Consider the following 22,169-nt stretch of genomic DNA (forward strand, 5'->3'; position numbering starts at 1 on the left):
ATAAAACAGATATTTTGCATCTGTCTTCACTGAGAGGATACAAATAACATCCCCAATATAATTGTGAATCTGGAGGTGAAAGGGAGGGAGGAACTTAAAGCAATTACAATTACCAGAGAAAGGGTACAGAAAAATTATTAGAACTAAAAGCTGACGAGTTCCCAGGACTTGATGGACTTCATCCTTGGGTCTTAAAAGAAGTGGTTGCTGAGATAGTAGATGCATTGGTTTTTCAAAATTCCCTAGATTCTGGAAAGATCCCATCAGATTGGGAAATAGCGAATGTGACTCCTCTATTCAAGAAAGGAGAGAGACAGAAAGCAAGAGACTACAAGCCAGCGAGCTTAACATCTGTCATAGAGAAAATGCCAGAATCTATTATTAAGGAGGTTATAGCAGGGCACTTAGAAAATGTTAATGTAATCAGACAGTTTCTACATGTTTTATGAAAGGGAAATCATGTTTGACTAATTTATTGGAGTTCTTTGAGGAAGTAACAAACAACATGAATAAAGGGGAACTGGTGGATGTGCTATACTTAGATTTCCAGAAGGCATTTGACAAGGTGCCACATCGAAGGTTATTAAACAACATAAGAGCTCATAGCATTGGGGTAACATTTTAGAAAGGATAGAGGATTGGTTAGCTAACAGGAAACAGAGAGTAGGCACAAATGGGTCATTTTCTGGTTGGCAATATATGACGAGTGGAATGCCACAGGGATCAGTGCTGAGACCTCAACTATTTACAATTTATATCAATGACTTGGATGAAGGGACTGAATGTATGGTTGCTAAATTTGCTGATGATACAAAAATAGGTAGGAAAGTAAGTTGTGAAGAGGACATAAGGAGTCTGTAAAGGGATATAGATAGGTTAAGTGATTGGGCAAAAATTTGGCAAATGGAGTAGAATGTGCGAAAATGTGAACTTATCCACTTTGGCAGGAAGAATAGTGAAGCAGCATATTATTTAAGTAGAGACAGATTGCAGAACTCTGAGGTACAGAGGGATCTGGGTGTCCTGGTACATGAATCACAAAAGGTTGGTATGCAGATGCAGCAAGTGTGTCAGGTTGATTCAACGTTTAGGGCCTTTAGTTCCAACTAGCCACTGATGACTCCAGGTACAAGGCATTTGTTATAAGCAGTAGTAAATTTATTAAGTGGAAGCACAAGTAGTATAACAAAATAGGCAGTAGTCACATACTGTTCTTACGAACGCCTCCTGACTTGTCGGTTGATTAAGGTGCTGTCTCCTGCTCTGTTCTTGTTGCTGCTGCGTTCTTGTCAACCATAGTCTATCACCTCTTCTCTTGGTTGTATGTTGAGGATCACAGGACTCTTCTTCTTACACCCGTTTGAGTCCAGCCTTGTGCCGTATTAGGTGACTGATCAGTTTACCCTTGAGTAGGGCAAAACCTCATTTTAGCCAACCTGATTAGTTTACTATTATTTTATTATTGACCTGATTAGTTTACCATTATTTCATTATTGTCCATTACTGTATTGTAAACTTACATGTCCCTCATGCATGGTGCTTTTGTTTACTAAGCAGGAGACCCTTTTGCTAACATATTTAACATAACATAGTTATTTGTCTTTGCTATTTTCTTATTATAGAGTTCGGCAGATGAAAATGCTTATCCAAACTTCCAAGCAGCCAAAGGTCAGAATACTTCCTGACTTAAGCTTTTATAACAGCTTGGCATTTCTTTCCATCATCCTTCATACATCAAAATCTTACATTATTTAAAAATTATGCCTCACTTCTCGCCATTTTCCAAATTCATATTTCCATAATAACCTACAAGTGATTAAGAAGGCAAATGGGATGTTGTCGTTTATTGCAAGAGAAATGGAATACAGTGGCGCAGGGGGCAACACAGTAGCGCAGTGGTTAGCAGCGCAGCCTCACAGCGCCAGTGACCCGGGTTCAATTCTGGCTACTGCCTGTGCGGAGTTTGCAAGTTCTCCCTGTGACTGCGTGGGTTTCCTCTGGGTGCTCCAGTTTCCTCCCACAGCCAAAGACTTGCAGGTTGATAGGTAAATTGGTCATTATAAATTGCCCCTAGTATAGATAGGTGGTAGGGGAATTGAGGGAAGGTGGGGATGTGGTAGGAATATGGGATTAATGTAGGATTAGTATAAATGGGTGGTTGATAGTCGGCACAGACTCGAAGGGCCTGTATCAGTGCTGTATCTCTAAATAAATAAATAAAATTGGGCATGTTTTGCTACAGTTGTATAGGATATTGGTGAGACCACATCTGGAGTACTGTGTACAGTTTTGGTCTCCTTATTTAAGATATGATATAAATGTGTTAGAGGTAGTTCAGAGAAGGTTCATTCAACTGATAACTGGGATGGGGCAGGGGTTATCTTATGAAGAAAGATTGGACAGGTTGGGTCTGTATCCATTGAAGTTTAGAAGAATGAGAGGTGATCTTATTGAAACATATAAGATCCTGAGGAGACTTGGCAGGTGGATGCTGAAAGGATATTTCCGCTTGTGGGAGAGACTAGAACTAAGGGATATGGTTTAAAATAAGGGGTTGGCCATTTAAGACAAAGATGAAGAGAAATGTTTTCTCTCAGAGAGTGGTGAGTCTTTGAAACTCTCTTCCCCAGAGAGCGGTGGAGGCAGGGTCATTGAATATTTTTAAGGCAGAGGTAGATAAATTCTTGACAAACAAGGGAGTCAAAGGGTATTGGGGGTATGTGGGAAAGTGGAGGCCACAATCAGATCAGCCATGATCTTATTAAATGGTGGAGCAGGCTCAAAGGGCCAAATGGCCCACTCCTGCTCCTAGTTTGTTTGTTCCTGTGTGCGTATGTTCGTATGGCATGCACCTTAGCACTATGCACTTCTACAGTTCACAGAATCACAGAATTGTTACAATGCAGGAGGAGGCAACTTGGCCCATCGTGTCCACACCTCCTCTCTGATAGAGCAATTCACTTAGTGCCATTCCCCCGCCTTCTCCCTGTAACCCTGTGCATTCTTCCTTTTCATATAACTGTCTAATTCCATTTTGAATGCTTCAATTGAACCTACCTCCACCAGGCAGCGTATTCCAGACCAAAACTACTTGCTGTGTGAAAAAAGGTTTTTCCTCATGTTGCTTTTGCTTCTTTTACTAAATACTTTAAATCTGTGCCTTCTTGTTCTCGATCCTTTCATGAGTGGGATCAGTTTCTCTCTGTCTATTCTGTCCAGACCCGTCATGATTTTGAATACCTCTATCAAATCACCTCTCAGCCTTCTCTTCTCCAAGGAAAACAGTCCCAGCTTCTCCAATCTATCTTCACAACTGAAATACCTCATCCCTGAAACCATTCCTATGAATCTTTTCTGCACTCTGTCCAATGCCCTCGCATCTTTCCTGAAGTGTGGCGTCCAGAACTAGACACAATACTCCAGCTGAGGCTGAACTAGTGTCTTAGATAGGTTCAACATAATTTCCTTGCTCTTGTACTCTTTGCCCCTATTAATAAATCCCAGGATAAAACATTTTTCTTCATATTTGTCTTAAATGGATAACCTCTTATTTTAAACCATATCCCTTTATTAACCGTACTCTCAACCTGTCCTGCCACCTTCAATGACTTATGCACATATACACCTAGATCCCTTTGCTCCTGCAACCCACTTTGAATTGTACGCTTTATTTTATATTGCCTCTCCATGTTATTCCTATCAAAAAGAATCACTTCACATTTCTCTGCATTGAACTTCATCTGTCACTTGTCTGCCCATTCCACCAACTTGTTCTACACTATCTTCCTCACAGTTCACAATGCTTCCAAGTTTTGTATCATCTGCAAACTTTGAAATTGTGCCCTGTACACCAAGGTCTAGGTGATTAATATATATCAGGAACATCAAGGGTCCCAACACAGATCCCCGGGGAACTCACTACAAACCTTCCTCCAGCCCGAAAAACATTCATTAACCACTACTCTTTGTTTCCTGTCACTCAGCCAAGTCCATAATCATGTTGCTGCCGTCCTTTTTATTCCATGAGCTATGACTTTGCTCACAAGTCTGTTGTGTGGCACTGCATCAAATGCTGTTTGAAAGTCCATGTGCACCTCATCAACCGCTTTGTTACCTCTGCAAAAAAACTCCAGCAAGTTAATTGAACATGATTTTCCCTTAAGAAAGCCAATTTTGCCCTGAATTATTCTTTCTAGAACTATCCCCATCACCAAAGTTAAACTGTCTGGCCTATAGTTTCTGGGCTTATCTTTACACCCTTTTTTGAACAAGGGTGTAATGCTTGCAATTCTCCAGTCCTCGGACACCACCCCCGCATATAAGGATGACTGGAAAATTATGGCCAGTGCCTCTGCAATTTCTCCCTCACTTCCCTGAGTATCCTTGGATGTATCTCATCCAGTCCTGGTGCTTTCTCCATTTTAAGTACAGACAGCCTATTTAATATGCCTTCCTTATCAATTTTAACCCCTTCTAGTGTCTGAATTGCCTCCTCTTTCACCATTGCCTGGGTTGCATCTTCTTCCTTGGTAAAGATAGATACAAAGTATTCACTTAATACCTGAGCTATACACTGCCTTTGTGCGTAAATCCCCTTTATGGTCCTTAATTGGCCCAACTTCTTCTCCCATCCTAACAGTTAACCCCCTCAAATTGTCTTAATAGAAACAGGTGCCACTTTCTGAATGTTCTGAATGTATGTGAACAGATGTAAAACAATCAAAACATCAGCGCAAGATCAGCTAGAATTTGTCATTATGCACTCATCCTCCGGAATTCTGTTCTCCCTGAGCCCTTCAAGGTGTACATACAGCTGGCATGTGGGCAACAAGACGATTCATTTTGGCCGTATCTAATAGCCCCATTAGAGTCACAAAAACAGCAGTTGACAAGTGCTACAATGAGGTATATGCTTCTATCAAAGTCATCATTGAAAGAACCATAGAGGCCCTGAAGGGGAGCTTTCATTGGCTCGATAGACCAGGAGGGGCTCTGCAATATGCAGCAGCAATTTATCCCCCATAGCTGTAAAGCTGTAACTCATACAACTATGCCATCCAAAAGGACCTGGAGATGGAGATTCTGGGGAGATGGCCCGAGTTTCTTTGGAGGCAAAAGAACTTTGTGTAGAGCATCAGGAGGACTGTCCCTTCAAGGGTGCCTCAGGAATGACTGTAAAGGGCATTGGATTCAAATTTTCAATTAAGTCTTCATCAGTTTAATGTGGTCTACCTTGTCACCATTGCCTTATCCAGCACCTTTCACATAAATTCCAGTGCCTTCAATCCAGTACCTGTCCTAAAATGTCATATCACATCAGATCTCTTTAGCTGTACGTTACCATGCAAATCTAAATATGTATTAATATTAATATGCAAATCATTATTCAATGTCACACATGCTTACATGTTTCATGTATGACCATAAGATACTCGATTAGTTGAGCACAAAATAACTGCATATTCTTCTCAATAGCAAGCAACTCACAGCAAACATAAGCCACCCTATTCTTGTCTTACATTGTGCTTCTTCTGGGTGTTTAAGTATCTCTAATAATAAATTTTTTTTTAAAAAATGGTTCTCAATTGATGTCTGAATGGGGACCATTCTGTTAACATGGTGCTAATTCACACCTATTTAGTTTGGTTTGAGCTATGGGTCAGCCTGTCTCCAGAATCCTTTGTTAGTTTATTCGTGTTGAGAAGTCATCTCCCCAGAGCTATTTCAGATGAGGTAAACGTGTTTCATCTTTGCAGACAGGTTTGTTGATTTCCAGTACAGGAGGGATCACGTGACCTCTACTCCATTTTGACTGTGGTACAAGTGTCCATGTTCTTGTGGTTTAACAGTTGACTTTTTTAATTCATAATTCTTCCATTTCATTGTTTATTTCATCACAGCTCCTTCTGTGCATGACAGTATAACCTAATGAAAGAATAGAAATCTAACAACACAACATTTTCTCAGGCATCCATAAGCAAGTAAGTACAAAATCTTACTCTTTTTTTCCCTACAACTCTTATATGGTGTAACTCCAGTGGCTTGAACAGAGGTAGAGGTTGGCTGCTCATATCCCTGCTTTGACTGCTGAAATGCTCTTGGTCAGCGCCCACTAATTTTTGGAGACTGTAAGAGACCCACTAAAGACTGTTCCATCTGAACCTGTGCTGGACAAACTCGGCCATCAGGAGCCGAGGCAGCATGTGGGGTATACTGACTGACTGTGTAATGGGTGAGAAGTGGAAATGCTTTCAGTGGAGTGTCCATTTCCGTGTCCCCTTTCACCATCATCCCTGTCCTGGTCCAGCCAATTTTCACTGCTATTACTGTGCTTGCGAGCACTTTGGTACAGACCTAGGCTAAGGTATCTTTCATTCTATTTAAGGTGGCAGACATGTTGGCAGTGAGAGTGTACATGGCCATGGTCAAGATGTGTATGGTCGAGATTTGATGTTCCACGGCACTGGCCCCTCTATCCATGGAGGAACGCATCATCTCAATGGCATGTGACATTAACCCACTCATGCTTGAGGTAGATTCCTCCTTTCTGTGTGCAATGGTGGATTGGAAGATTCGTCAGTGCTTTGCACATTATCTGCTGATAATCAATGATTCTGCTTTTTATCAATGACCTCTGGGGTACAGCATCAGCATCCATCTGAAATGTTAACTCTGTTTCTCTCTCCACAGTGCTGCCAGACCTGCTGAGTATTTCCAGGATTTTCTGTTTTTATTTCAGATTTCCAGCATCTGCAGTATTTTGCTTTTATATTTCCAGGTTTCCAATGCGATTTCAGACCCCACTCTCAACATGTCTCCCAGCTAATATCAGGGCCGTAGTTGTCACTTGTTGCACTTCCTCGAAGAGTGTTCTTAGAGCTTATATGAACATGTTTCTTGTCATCCACAAATTGTGAGTCCTACACTTTTTCCTTACCTATGCTGGAAGGGTGGCACATCTTCATTCACTACCCAATCTTCCAGCTCAATCATGCTCTGTGAAGTACTCGGTGCCATGCCCTCATTCACATTAACTTTCTCTTGATCTCAGTATCTGAGCTTACGCATTGCAGTGAGAAAGCAAATGATGCAGCGGGTTACATTTATGGGGTTGTGGCAGAGGAAAAATTGGGAGGTTGTTACTCCAGGGACACTTGTGCGATCTTTTCTTCAGCACTTTACTCCTCATCATCATTTATCATCCTCATCATCAATGAGGATGACATTTTTTCCATCATCATTATCTTTCTCTTCTTCATTATACTCTGCCCACAATCCCAGCTTATGTGATGGATCTGCAGGAAAGGAGGGCATATGTTAAGAACAGATAAGAATAAGGAGATGGAGCAGGATGTGAAATGCTGTCTGCTGCTTCAAAGAAATTCCATGGTAACAGTCTAGGTGTGCCTCACTAACTTGTAGCTTGCACTGTCCCAGTGATCTTGGTGTCTTCCACCACAGAGCAGAATGCCTCCGGCAGCTATATGGCATCCTCCTTGTAGGAGATCAACTCTTTGATGTCTGGAAATCCATTTTCAATCCTTTGTGCTACGACCAGGTGAGGCAAGGGTCTAGGGCTCCCCTCTCAGCCTTTTACTGGTTTGACCATAACAGAGTTTAACTTTTAAAATACCATGTTTTAGCTTCCCTCTCAGTGAGTCCTTGCTCACTGCTCTCCAATTGTAATGGCAAAGGTTTTCTCAGATTTAAACAAGAAAGGTGTAAGTTTATTAACCTTAAAACTTTAATTCAGTTAAAACTACTAAAAATACACGACACGGCCACGCTAGCATGCATACGCGATAAACATACACGCAAATAGAAAGAGAGGAGAAAGAAGGGTTTGAAGTAGTAGTTGGAGTTCAGTTACTGGCTTTGGGTTTGATGTAAAGTCTTTGATTGATGCTAAGTCTTGCAGTTCTTGTTGGGACCCAGTGCACACTTTCAAACTTGTTTCGCTGATCTTCTGTCTTGAGACTTAAGTTACTTCTGTGGGTCCCTGGAACTTTGCTTGAGAGAGAGAAACAGGGAGAGACCTTGCTTCTCTGTTCAAATTTCTGTCGCTTCCTTTCTGTGTGGCACAATTCAAACAACCCCAGGTTGCCCATTAGGTTATTCATGTGACTAGCTCCTTATTTGGAATAGTCTCTCCTGTGCGGTTTTTGGATTTCCCCCAAACTTACCAGACACTCTCAGTGGCCAGGTGGAATACTGGCTCTTGCACATTCAATGTCTCTTCATCAAAATCCATCTGGCTAATTGAATCAGGGAGGCACTCCCATTGTCTTCTTCCTGCAACTGTCTTGTAGAATGCAAATGTGCAGCCATGTTTTCAGCCACTGTTGTGGTTTTATTAAACAAGTTATTTCAAGTCCAGTAACAGTTCAAAAATAATGTTCCATATGACAAAATTAATATATCTCATTTTGGCAGGTGTGGTTTCTGTCACATTTGCCTTTCCCAGCCACTGTAAACAAGGTTGTTCTGCAACAAGATTGAGGGAATTACATAGAAATATTTTGTGGTAAAGGCGTAATATTTGGATTTCATTATGAGATTTCTGGTTTCCAAAGTGCACAATGCGCCTCACCGTTTTATTTATTTTAACCATAAAATATATGCAATAAACCTTGCAACTACGATAGTTTAAATTGAAGAATGCCTCTAGAAAAGCACACACAAAAAAGAGGAACAAAGCAGGACACTGATTTGATGTAGTCCAGGATGCTGTACTTTCTATCATGCATGAGAGGTACAGTACATATAACAAAGGTGTTTGTGCTCTCTATGGAGCTAGTTATTTAACATTTTATCATTGTTATTTATGACACTTCATTCCCCTTCAGCAGTTATTCCTCATTAATAATAATGCTGGAATTCAGCTCTTAAGATAAAATCCTTTAATTGAGCTCTCCATTAGCAATGATAATGGCTAAGAATGTAGAATTTTACTCATGTAATCAAATGCAAATCCTATTTGATACATAAATATGCTATGTTGATAGGTACAGTTTAAATCATTCATAAACACAAAACTCCATCTTATGCAGTCCTGCTATTCCCACAGCATGGTGGCCATGTTCCAGGAGCTCATTATTTACCAAGAGTAAGAACAAAATTCAGCATGAGTCTCTTGGCAGAGCTTTCTGAAGTCAGCTCAGCAAAATCACACAGGGAATTTTCAATGCCAATTACTTCATCCACATTTGAAAAGCTTAAAACAAGACCTGGAGGATTGATTGACCTTCCTCAGTAAAAGCATCAGTTGTTCAATTGGTACTGAGCGGATGAGGAATCCAGTAACCGACTGCAGCTGTTCACTGATATAGCAGGTGGTATTGGCTTTGGAGTTTGGCTAATAGGTCAATGAGCTATTGGGTTCTGGACTGCCGAGTGGTCCAAAAATCTGGCTAGTTCAATAAAGAAATATTAATTTAGAAATTGGATCACCCTGCACCTGTTTTATGGGGCATAAAAACAAGGGCCTAAGAACCTAATATGATGGGTAGTGTGCCATGCTGGAAGTGCACCACCTACCATATCGGTTAGGGCTCTTCTGTAGGTGTCTAGGTTGTACAATATTATGACCGAGATGGGAGGAGTGCACTGTTAATTCAGTCCCACTTCTCCACAGGTCACAGCATATCAATAAATGTTGCCACTTACCGAAACAGTCAATTAGAGACTCTATTTGTCCTCAGAATAAAGCACACCAACCAGGTTTCTTTAATCAACAACAAAATTAACTGTTTATTATAAAACCAAGTCTGAACCAATAATGAAGTAAATCTATAAACGAATTGAGATATTAAAGCTTCTTATTTTTCCTTCGCCCTCATGCACACACACATACATCCAAAACTTGGTTCACCAGGAAAAAAGGGATTTTGGTTTACAGCTGTTTTGGTGGAATAAAGGGAATAAAAAACTTTGACTGCCATGATCTGGAAGGAAGTTCTTCGGTTTAGCGAGATGTCCCAAAGTCGAATAGTTGGATGCCACTCAAAGTCTTTCCAGGCGAGGTTGATGACCAGTCTGTGATGGTTAGACGTTCAAAGAACTTCAACTGTAGAAGGCTTCACATAAATCTTCCCTCAGGGTGTAGCAACAGGTGTCAGTTCTCACATTTGATGCAAAAGTCATTTTTTAAAGATGCAAGATTTCTGCAAATTCAAGGTTTCTTCAAAAATGCAGGAGGCAATAGTACCACTTCATACAAGCTTTTGCTTTTCTACAGCAAGGCGTCTTTACAGAGAGGTAATACTTTTCTGGTAGTTCTTCTGATCTCCAGGCAGGTCCAAATCAAATTCCAATTGCCTACTTTAGTCCAAACCCACTCACTTTTAAACAGTTCAAAATGAAACCAAAAACCTTCCAGAAACAAGTCATATGTTAAGTCATAAATTCGGTCTTATCACACAAAGGGTAGCTCTGAAGTCAAACCCCCTGCTGGTTTCCTTGAAATTCCCTGGTTTCCAGTATTTGTTTACTGGTCAAAACCAGGAACCTCTTGTTGACCCTGCCTTCATTCCAAAAGCATCCATAAAGTTCAGCTATCTCCAGATGTCTCAATGTCCACTGATATCCAATATCGAATCCCAAGTTTTAATGCAAAAATGGCAATCCTCGTAACAGCATCTGAAACAGATGTTAGATAAATTTGAGGACTAATACATTAATGACCTCGACCTTGTGCAAAGCACAATTTCAAAATTCGCAGATGATACAAAACTTGGAAGCATTATGAACTGTGACGAGGATAGTGCAGACCTTCAAAAGGACATAGACAAGTTGGTGGAATGCGCGGACAAGTTCAATGCAGAGAAATGTGAAGTGATTCATTTTGGTAGGAAGAACATGGAGAGGCAATATAGAATAAAGGGTACAATTCTAAAGGGGGCGCAAGAGTAAAGGGACCTGGGTGTATATGCGCATAAGTCATTGAAGGTGGCAGGATAGGTTGAGAGAACATACAGTATTCTGGGCTTTATTAACAGGGCCATAGAGTACAAGAGCAAGGAAGTTATGTTGAACTTGTATAAGACACTAGTTCGGCCTCAGCTGAAGTTTTGCGTCCATTTCTGGGTGCCCCACTTTAGGAAAATTGTTCCAGAGATGAGGAACTTCAGTTATGACAATAGATTGGAGAATTTGGGACTGTTTTCCTTGGAGAAGAGAAGGCAGAAAGGTGATTTGATAGAGGTATTCAAAATCATGAGGGGTACGGACAGGGTAGAAAGGGAATAACTACTCCCATCGGTGGAGGGATCGAGAACAAGAGGGCACAGATTTAAGGTAATGGGAAAAAGAAGCAATAGCGACATGAGGAAAAACTTTTTCTTGCAAGAAGTGATTAGGATCTGGAATGCCCTGCCTGTGAGTGTGGTGCATACAGGTTCAATCAAGGCATTCAAGAAGGATTGTAATCTGTAAAGGAAGAATGTGCAGGGCTACAGTGAGAAGGCAGGGGAGTGGAACTAGGTAAACCGAAGCTTTGGAGAGCCAGTGCAGGCATGATGGGCCAAATAGCCTCCTTTTTTGCTGTAACAATTCTGTGATTCTGTGGAGAGGACTGGTGGAGGATTTTGGTCTTGCTGATATTGGGTGAGAGACCAACCATTTTGAATGTGGAGCTGAGGAGGTTGAAGGTGGTCTGAATGTCACTTGCAGTGTGGGCCACAACTGCACAGTCGCTGGCATATTATAAATTGTAAATGTCACTGGAGAGTCACTTTAGGGCCAAATGGCCTACTCCTGCCCCTATTTTCTATGTTTCTATGTTTTAGTCTTGGTTCTCGGCCTGTAAAGGTTGAAAAGTTTCCCATCAAGTTGAAATTCAATCATGATCCTTTGTGGAAGTTGGTCACAAATGAGTTCTGTGATCAGGTTGAGGTAAATAGTGAAAAGAGTTGGTGCGATCACACTGCCTTGCTTGACGCCCATTTGGATACGAAAGGGCTCAGTCTCCAATACATTGCAAAGGACAGTTGTTGTCCTACTATCATGCAAGAGTTGCAGGATAGTAACATATTTTGCTGGATATCCAAGTCTCTGGAGGACTTTCCAAAGAGCTTTGCGTTGATGGAATCAAAGGCCTTTGACAGATCAATAAAGGCCAATAGAACTCTTTGCATTGTTCCAGGCACTTTTCTTGGATTTGTCGAGCAACAAGGATCAGATCTGTGGTTCCCCTGGATATCCAGAAACCTCATTGAGTCTCCGGAAGGATGTCTTCGCTGACGGATAGGAGGTGGTTCAGGAGGATTTGTGTCAGAATCTTCACCACTGTGGACAGAAGTGATATTACTCTGTAGTTCCCACAGGTAGATTATTCACTCTTCTTAAAAAGTAAAACAATGATGGCATTGTGGAAGTCGGGAGAATCACAGAGTCGTTATAATGCAGAAGGAAGCCACTTGGCCCATCGTGTCCATACTGGCTCTCTGAAAGAGCAATTCCTTCAGTTCCATTCCCCGGCCTTCTCCCTGCACATTATTCCTTTTCATATAGAAGCACAGAGGTAGTACCTCTTCTACCCAGATTCTTGTAAAAAGGTCCAAGAGTTTGAGCAAGAGTTCATGACCACTAGCTTTAAAGATCTCTGCAGGTATATTGTCCAAACCACACACCTTGTTATTTTTCATCAGTCAGATAGCCTTTTGTATCTCAGCAAGTTTTGGCAGCAGACCAAAATATGATTGCTCAGGCTGTTGAGAGATTGTTTTGATTGTTTTTTCTGATACTGTTGACTCCTGATTGAGAAGATTCCGGTAGTGCTCCTTCCAACAGTCTCGGATAGCTGCATTATCTTTGAGAAGAGTTATGCTGTGTTCAGTTCAGAGGGGGGAGAGACCATTTGTTTTTGTTCCATAGCTGGTCTTGGTGGCCTGGAAGAAGCTGCAGATGTCGTGCAGGTCTGCGCAACATTGGATTTCATTGGCCTTCTCTACCCACCACTTATTCTTGATGACACCTATCAATCGCTGAGCTTCAGATTTGAGTAGTAAATATTCTTCCCATTTCTGCTGTGATGTAGGGTGACTTTGATGCATAATGAAGGCTTGGCATTTCCAATCGAGAATTTTGCATATTTCTTTATCATTCTCATCGAACCAGTTTTGGTGCCTGCAAAATCCTGATGGTCTGGGTACATATCTCTTGGATTGCAGATTTGATTTTGTCCCAAAGCCTTTCCACACTGGCATCATTGGAACCTGTGTGAGCAAGATAGGAAGAAAGTTGCACCTGGAATCTTTCCTTGTTTTATATCCTGGAGAATATGGATGTTACATCTTCTCCTGGATTTCTTTGAGCATCTTTGTTATTGGGTGCCAGGTGTATGCTTATGGTGGAAAATACAAGTCTGTGGTCTGTCCAGCAGTCGTTTGCACCCCATCTGGCTCGGGTGATGAGCATCCTTTCTGTCCTGGGCTCTGACAATGATGTAGTCCAGGAGGTGCCAATGCTTATGTCTTATATTTATCTTTCTGACAAAAGAGTGTCTTTGTGATGGTGAGCCCATGTTCAGTGCACTTGGTGAAGAGAAGACCATTGGCATTTGAATTCCCCAGTTCTTCTTTCCTAATGATGCCCTTCCAGACAATGCAGGTGCGCCCAACTCCAGCATTAAAATCTCCCAACAGAGTCATTTTGTCTTGTTTTGGGATGGCTGCCATTGGATGGGATAAACATAGTGAGGGAGGAAATATTGAGGTGTTTAGCATTCTTGAAAGTGGATAAATCACTAGACTATGGTGAAATGTATCCCAGCTCATAAAAGAAGCAAAGGAGGAACTAACGGAAGCTATGACAATCATTTTCCAATCCTCTCTGGCTACAGGCATGGTGCCGGAGGACCCGAGCACTGCTAACATAGTGCCATTGTTTAAAAAGAGGAAGGGATAGCCTAAGTAACTATAGGCCAGTCAACCTAAGCTCAGCGGTGGGCAAATTATTGGAAAAAATTCTGAGAGACAATATAAATTATCCTTTAGAAAGGCACACATTAATCAAGAACAGTCAATACGGATTTGTTAAGGGAAGGGTATGTCTGAATAACTGAGTGAATTTTTTGAGGAGGTAACAAGGAGGGTCAATGAGGGTAGCACATTTGAGGTAGTCTACATGGATTTCAGCAAGACTTTTGACAAACCACAGAGCATTCTGATCAGTAAATTAAAAGCTTATAGGATCCAAGGGTAAGTGACAAGTTTGCTCCTAAATTGGCTCAGTAGCAGGAAGTAAAGGTTTATGGTGAACGGGTGTTGTTGTGAATGAAAGGCTATTTCCATTGGTGTTCTGAAGGTCTCAGTACTGGATACCTTGCTGTTCTTGGTATATATCAATAATTTAGACTTAAATGTAGGGGGAATGATTAAGAAGTTTGCAGATGATGCAAAAAATGGCTGTGTGGTTGAAAGTAAGGAAAACAGCTGTAAGAAGATATCAATGGACTGATCAGCTAGGCAGAAAAATGGCAAATGGTGCTCAATCCAGAGAAGTGTGCGGTAATGTATTTGGTGAAGGCAAACAAGTCAAGGGAATGCACAATAAATGGTAGGATACTGAGAAGTGTGGAGGAGCAGAGGGACCTTGGAGTGCATATCCACCGATCCCTGAATGCAGCAGGGCAGGTAGATAAGGTGATTAAGAAGGCATATGGGATACTTGCCTTTATTAGCCAAGGCATAGAATATAAGTGCAGAGAGCTTATGCTAGAACTGTATAAAACTCAAGTTAGACTGCAGCTAGAGTTCTGCATATAGTTTTGGTCACCAAATTACATGAAGGATGTGATCACACTAGAGAAGGTACAGAGGAGATTTATGAGGATGTTGCCTGAAATGGAGAATTTTAGTGATGAGGAAATATTAAATAGGCTTGGGTTGTTTTCGTTGGAACAGAGGAGGCTGAGGTGAGATTTAATTGAGGTGTATAAAATTATGAGGGGCCTAGATAGAGAGGATAGGAAGAACCTATTTCCATTAGTAGAGAGGTCAATAAGCAGGGGGCATAGATTTAAAGTAATTGTTGTCATATTACTTGTTCCTTTGATATGTGAACATATTGTATATGTGAACTCACAGGACTCCAAGTATTAGCCGAAGAAAACATGGATTTTTATTATACCTTAACTAGAACATATATATACAATTACTGCACGAGGCACATCTAAACACATCTCACTCTGTCGGGCTACACCCATAACTCCTTGGTCACATCACTTCCTCCAGTGACCTTCACTTACAGCTTTTTAAGGAGGTCGGTTCTTAAGGACATCCCACAAGAATTGATAGAAGGATTAGAGAGGAGTTGAAGAGTATTTTTTCACCCAGAGAGTGGTGGGGGTCACACTGCCTGAAAGGGTGGCAAGGGCAGAAACTCTCAGCGCAATTAAAAAACACTTGGCTATGCAATTGAAGTGTCATAACCTACAGGATTACAGACCAAGAACTGAAAGGTGGGATTAGGCTGAATGGCTCTTTTTCAGCCCGCACAGACATGATGGGCTGAATGACATCCTTCTGTGCTGTAAATCTTTCTATATTTCTCCGTATCCTGTAATTGTCAGGCTGTTTAAACCTAATTTGACATTAGTTATTCATTAAGACGTTACATTGTCCATAATAGGTACAAGGAGGCAGGGAGGGAGCAAGGAAGCATGGTTGAGGAGAGTAGGGAGAAGATCAGGAATTCTGGGAGCACAAAAATCTTGCCAAATTTAATGACAGTATCTCATTATCACTTTTTATTCCATCTCCATCCCACTTCGAGGGTCTGGAGACAGCACTCCTGCTCTTGCTGTCTCACAAGCAGTGCTCTAAAAAGTACCATGCTGGTTAATCTGGCTGTTCCCATCTCCATTTGACAGCCGGGTTTCCCGAGCCCTGGGAAATCCAGCTGGCCAGTGTTAAAATTAAATTATGGCTCCAACTGCACTAATTTAAATATACATGAATATAAAATATACTTCTTGTGACTGGGAATCAGACACACCACATGACTTGCTGGCAACAAAATGGTGATCGGCACATGTGCAGCAGATTGGGGTTGCATTTTGTGACTTTTAATTGTAGCCAGCCCCCACAACCCCCTCTCACTTGTTGGGCTGGATTTTAAGAGCTTGCCGCCAATCACGGCAGTGAATTTTGCACGCCAAAAAGCAACTGTAATCTTAAGCACGGCAGCTCATTTAAGGAGCTGGGGTGACCCCCCTCCCCCCCCCCCCCACAACAAATCACGTGGAGGGGGCGGGCTGTCCATCCCCAGGAATGGCATTATCTACCTGTGTGCAGGTGCTGACGCCATTTTTAAAGAGCAGTCAGCCTTGCCGGCTTATTCAAATATTTAAAGACACATTCAATAAAATTAATAAATACATTTCTTATGCCCCTCCCACACTGCCAAAAACAATTACATTAACTATTTGCCCTTCCCCCTCAAAAAACACCTACCTTTAACATCGAACCTTCCTCCCGCAAACTACACAAATTTTAAAGTACAATCCTTCCCACCATCCCCTACACCCATGACGTTTATTTGACCCCAACCACCACCCCCCAGCACCGATAAACTTACCTCCTCCCACCCTCCCCACCAGTGTCACGTCTCATTTTCCCAGTGTGGGAGTGCCAGCTGCTGCGCCAAAGATCGGGTGAGCCCTCAAGTCCTGAGGTAAGTATATGTAAATTTATTAATTTTATTCATTTGAATATGGTGATTGTGGTCCCGTCGCTAAGCACCCGGTGGGGTGGGTGGGGGGGGGGGTGGCCGCCACAGTGCCTCGCCACCACCGGGAGAATCGGGTCGGGCCTTATCCGGAGCCATCTTCAAGCCCCCAGTGCCCACCCTTGCCACAGATCTCGACATTGAGGGCTGTTTAAAATCCAGTCTGTCATGTGGGGTGGCTAACATCAACCCCATTGTCTTGTGTTTTAAACTTTTTAAACTTTTGAAGTGTTCTGCACTATGAAACAAAAGAGGCCATCTTGTAATTCTGAATGAAGAATTGGCAGTTACGCTTAATCAGTACTTTACCTCAGTTTTTGAAAACATTGGTGAATATGGGCTTGTAGAAATATCTGAGAATGATGTGGAAGAGCCACTAGTGAATATAAATATTCAAAAGGAAACTGCATTAATAATTTAATAGTACTCAAGTATAAAAGTCACCAGGTGATGGCATGCAACCCAGAATACTGAAGATGTTTGGAAAGCAGCCATTGAAGCCACCAGCTATAAATTTCAAAAAAATCTTTGGAAATGGGAATTATATTAAACAATATCAAGGTGGCAAGTATTACATCTGTGTTCAATAAGTGAAACAAATAAGCCATGAAAATGTAGGCCAAAAACCTCACCTCAGTTGTGAATCCATTTCTACACCTGTAATTTTGGATGAAATTACCAAACACTTAGAAAGGCATTTCAAGGACAGTTATCATGGGTTTATATAGGGCAAATCATGCTTTAGTTGTTTAAATAGAAGTAACCAAAGAAATTGCATAGTGTAGAAATAAAGGGACAAAGTGGTGAGTGTTGTATGTGGAGTTTCAGCAATGATATAATAATGTCCTATGTGACAGCCTTATAACCAAAAGTAGGGTGCATGGCGGGGGGGGGGGGGGGGGGGGTGGGGGGGGCGAAATTCAAATTATTACATTTTTCTGACATAAAATTAGATATCCGAATTTTGTGACACAACCATCTGTGCCTGCGTGAGCTGGAATTTCACTGGGCATCACATTGGCTCGGGTGACTTTTGGTTGTCCGGAGTGTCTGCCTGATACAGGTGCTGGGCCCCTTAAATGTGCAAATCAAGGTCTTATAATAGTTTTAAAACCCTGAATGTGAATTCTCTGCTGACTTGCACCCGGCATTGAGTGGCCTAACCAGCAATCCTAAACGAACCTCTACAGGCCACTCAAAAAGTCCCAGGAAATTTTACGTTTTTATTCTTGTGGGCCGAGGCCAAGCAGTGGTGCTCCTCCTGGACCAACTAAACAATCTCCAGCTTGTTGACTTGCGGCTCAGGCTGCCGTTGACTGGAACGTGAAACAGTTGCTTCTCTGTCTTTAGACCCATTTTGGACACAAGGGGCTGAATTTTACCAGCCCCTTGACGCCGGGGGTTGTGGCGGGAGAGACCCGCCATGACCCCCAACATCAAGAAGGCCCTGTTGCAATTTTCCGGCGATGGCGAGGCCTCAGTGTGGCCACCCTGCCACCTGGCGGCGAGGCCTTCATTAAGATATTAAAATTAACCACATTAACATGCTAATGAACTTACCTGCTGCTGTCGGCTGACCCATGCTGATTTTATGGCCAACCGGCTGCAACTCGCACGCTTTCGGAACTCCAACAGAATTCCGAGGCGAGACACTAGTGGGGAGGGGGAAGGAATAAAATTATCATGGCTGGAGGGGGGAGGAACAGGGAGAACTATTCCTGTTGGTTGCAGGGATGGTGCAAAGGGGTTGAGGGTCAAAGGGAATAAATTTCAGGGGGGAAAGTTCAGGATATAAATAAAACTTTTTTCTGGGAGGAGAGGGCAGTTTATATATAGATTACCCATTGAGGGGTGGGACACGGGATTTAAAGTTGTATTAAAATTTTATTTTTATTTCCCGGACACCGGGACCTTTAAAAATGTAAATGCCACTGAAGGGCTTGAAGCCTTTTAAAAATGGTGCTGGCGCCAGGGTGGTGATGCCGGAGGCTGTTGCTGGGGCTGCAGCGGCTGCCCCCTTTGCATCATCAGGGGCAGACGCTCCGCCTCCTCCATTTAAATCAGCCCCTGCGCGTAATATCGTGAGGGTTGTGCGGTGGTACTTCTGTGTCGGAAGGCCACCACCTTCACAGCGTGCAGAGTGCAGCACGCTGATAAAATTCAGTCCAAGATCAATTTCATAGCCTTGACATCAATCAGAGTGTGGCTGCATGGATGGAGGTGGCTATGGGATAGAAAACAGATAACTATTTTTATTTCTTTCCATTTATAGGAATAATTTGGACATAAGCACAAGAGGAATTATATTGAAATGAGAGACATAACAATTGTGGGGAAGAATGCAGATGATTGCAAAAGGACATAGACAGGATTGTGGAGAAACAAAGTATGTGGGAAACACAGCTTAAAGATAAAGAAATGTGAAATAGTACAACAAAAGCAAGATACTGTAGGTGCTGGAAATGTGAAATAGAAATAGAACATGCTGGAAATACTCAGCAGATCAGACATCATCTGTGGAGAGAGAAATAGAGTTAATGGGCTGAATTTTCACATATGGGGCAGGTAATGTGAGCTGGGACGATTTCTGGGTTGTGAACCTGCCCCCAGGGGGAAGCAGAAATGATCTACGATATTCACAGTGGTGACCCCTTAATTGATATGGAGACGCACTCACCATCCAATTAGTGGCTGCAGGAACAGAGGTGGGACTCCTAAAGTGTGGGCCTGTTTAAACAGACAATGGCAGCCATTACTGTGGCTGCTGTTTAAATCAACTTCCTATCCTTTCCAAGATGTTCGATGAGTGTCAGAGGCCTGGAACCTGGGCAGTGCTGTCCCTATGTTCTCCAGTGCAGACTTAGTGGCAATGTTGGAGGCCATGAGGGAGCGGAGGGATATCCTCTTCCCGGAGAGTGGGAGGAGGAGGCCGCCTGCAGATATGAAGCAAGTCTGGTAAGACATAGCAGCGATTGTGAGCAGTAGAAGTGTAACACGTAGATCCTGGATCCTCCAAAAAGTGCTGTTGTGGAGCCCAAAAATTCAGCCCAACGTTTCAGGTCTGTGACCTTTCATCAAGACTGGGAAAAGTTAGAAAGGGGTGCAAGGCAAGCAAATTAACAAAAGGAAAGGTCTGTGATAGGGTGGAAAACCGGAGAGATTAAATGACATAAGGTTTAGTGGTGCAAGGCCAAAGGGAGTGATAATGGGCATGTAAAGAAACAAAAGATATGTCTAGAGGAGGTGTAAATGGAAGAATCCTGAATAGCTGCCATGCAAATGCAAAGAAAAAGAAATGAGAGGGAAAAAAACCCAGCAAAGAACAAAAAACAAAATGGGGGCAGAAGTTACAATCTAACATTGTTGAACTCAGTGTTGAGACCTGTAGGCTGTAAAGTGCACAGTCGAAAGATGAGGTGCTGTTCCTCAAGCTTGTGTTGACCTTCACTGGCACACTGCAGTAGGCCAAGGATAGAAAGGTCAGAGTGGGAGCAAAGTGGAGTATTAAAATGAAAGGTGTCTGGAAGCTTAGGGTCACGCTTGCAGACTGAATGGTGATGTTCCACAAAGCGGTCACCCAATTTGCATTTGGTCTCCCCAGTGTAGAGGACCACATCGTGAGCAGCAAAAAAATTATATTATACTGAAATAAGTACAAGTAAATCGTTGTTTCACCTGTCTTTGACTATACTTCCTCACACCCCGCTTCCTGTAAGGACTCTATTCCATTCTTCCAGTTTCCCCGTCTCCATCGCATCTGTTTGGACAATGTAATGTTCCACACTAGCGCTTCCAATATGTCTTCCATTTTCCTCAACCAAGGATTACCCTCACCACGGCTGACAGAGCCCTCAAACAAGTCCTTTCTATTTCATGTACTTCTGTTCTCATCCCTTCCCTTTCCTCCCAGAACCACAATAGGGTTCCCCTTGTCCTCACCTTCCAACCCACCAGCCTCCATATTCAATGAATCATCCTCTACCATTTTCGGCATCTCCAGTATGATGCCATCACCTTTCAGCATTCTGGAGGGACCATTCTGTCCACGATACCCTGGCCACTCCTCAGTCTCCCCTAACACCCACTGTCTTTCCTACAGCACCTCTCCATGCAAGTGCGAGAGATGCAAAACCAGTTTTTATCTCCTCCCTTCTCAGTGTCTAGTGTATTGTTCATTTGACATGTCGTATATTGTGCATTTGAGGCCACTGCACCTGCTTGGTGTAGCATGCACAGTGTGCCACTAGAGGGAGTCGATAATTAAATTTCATTTTACAGCATCAATCCAGAAGGTAGTGCCATGTGTTTCTCCCGGAGAATTACAACAGCAGATCTACAATGTGAGATCGCACAATGGTGACGAGGACAAAATATGCATTTACTTTATAGCCAGGTATAATGCGTTGTGCTTTCAGTCATGAACTGCAGGTAATTCAGATCACCAAATACAGGCAGCACAGCAGCCCTTGTATCTTTGTGCAGCTAATGCAAGAGAGCCATTTTGTCTCATACACCAAGGTAGTTTGGTCTGCTTAAACCTTAGAGAAGAATTTATTGCAGGATTGTAGCACCCATTGAAATGTGCGTTTATTTCTTCCACCTGAAATTATTACTTTTGACGATGTCTGTGTGATTGTGCCTGCGAAATGCTAGCCTGGATCCTTGATCATGCACTATTGCTGCAGTGACAATCAAAATGGCGATGTTTATGGCCTATCCTATCACATTTTGATATGCACTCCAACCCCTCATCTGTGTTCCCATGTTGGCAAAAGTGGCTGCGACAATTCGAGGGCACAATGGTGGGCTTGGGAATCTCCAATGACAAGAGAAAAAAGCTTTACTTCCCTCCAATGTAGGTGAAGAATTGGAAAATATTTTTGAGACGTGCTTGCGCAAGATGACTACGACTCAGCAAAAAATGCACCAACAACTTATTTCACGCCCAAGAAGAATGCAACATACAAAACAATTATTTTCTGATGAACCAAGCAAGAAGCAAATGAGACAATGGATGAATATTGCACACGATTGAGATAACTGACAACCAAATGTGACTTTGATGACATCGAACATGTCGAATGGGATATCAAAACACAAATAATTGAAGTAAAAACAGAAAGTGCTGGAAATACTCAGCAGGTCTGGCAGCATCTGGAGAGAGAGAAACAGAGTTAATGTTTCAGGTCTGTGACCTTTCATCAGAACTGGCAAAGATTCGCAATGTAATAGGCTTTGAGCACGTGAAAAGAGGGAGGGGGAGGAAGAAAAAAAGGGACGGTGTATGATAGGGCAGAGGGCGGCAGAAATTAAATGACAATGATGTCATGGAACAAAGACAAAGGGAATGCTAATAGTTGTGTTAAAAGTCAAAGCATTAATCCAGATAGAGTGTTAATGGCAGAATAATGAACAGCTCTGTCTGAAAGCAAAAACCTGAA

The sequence above is a fragment of the Heterodontus francisci genome, chromosome 6, assembly GCF_036365525.1.
Source record: "Heterodontus francisci isolate sHetFra1 chromosome 6, sHetFra1.hap1, whole genome shotgun sequence".
Lineage (NCBI taxonomy): Eukaryota > Metazoa > Chordata > Chondrichthyes > Heterodontiformes > Heterodontidae > Heterodontus > Heterodontus francisci.